We start from the raw sequence: 617 nt of genomic DNA on the forward strand, positions 1-617 counted from the left end.
GCCTCCTTAAACACAGGCCGGTGGGAACGGTTGGCAGAATTGCGTGACGGCCGCCTGCTCCCGGCGTCCGCACGTGAACGAACACCCCCTCCCGGGGACGGCCGTCTGCTCCCGACCGCCGTCCTTCACCCCCTCACCTTCCGGACCCCCGTCTGCTCCCGGCGGGCCTCCGAGTACCCCCACCTTCTCCCGAACTGACCGACAGGCAATGAGACCCGCCTTGGTAGGGCCCCCACCGGCCCCGGCTCGCGCCGGCGTTGGGTGGACGGTTCCTCCCCACTTGCGGGTCGCTCTCCACGGAGGACCGGTCGCCTCACTAAACATAGGCCGGGCGAAAATCTGCGAATGTTATACATCCAAGGAGGGAGGACCGGCCGCCTCCTTAAACCACCGGCCGGGCGAAAATATGCGAATGTTATACATCCAAGGAGGGAGGACCGGTCGCCTCACTAAACATAGGCCGGGCGAAAATCTGCGAATGTTATACATCCAAGGAGGGAGGACCGGCCGCCTCCTTAAACCACCGGCCGGGCGAAAATCTGCGAATGTTATACATCCAAGAAAGGAAGGAAGGAGGGAACCGGCCGCCTCCTTAAACACAGGCCGGGCGAAAATCT

Source organism: Syngnathus typhle, linkage group LG4, assembly GCF_033458585.1.
Source record: "Syngnathus typhle isolate RoL2023-S1 ecotype Sweden linkage group LG4, RoL_Styp_1.0, whole genome shotgun sequence".
In the NCBI taxonomy this organism is placed as follows: domain Eukaryota; kingdom Metazoa; phylum Chordata; class Actinopteri; order Syngnathiformes; family Syngnathidae; genus Syngnathus; species Syngnathus typhle.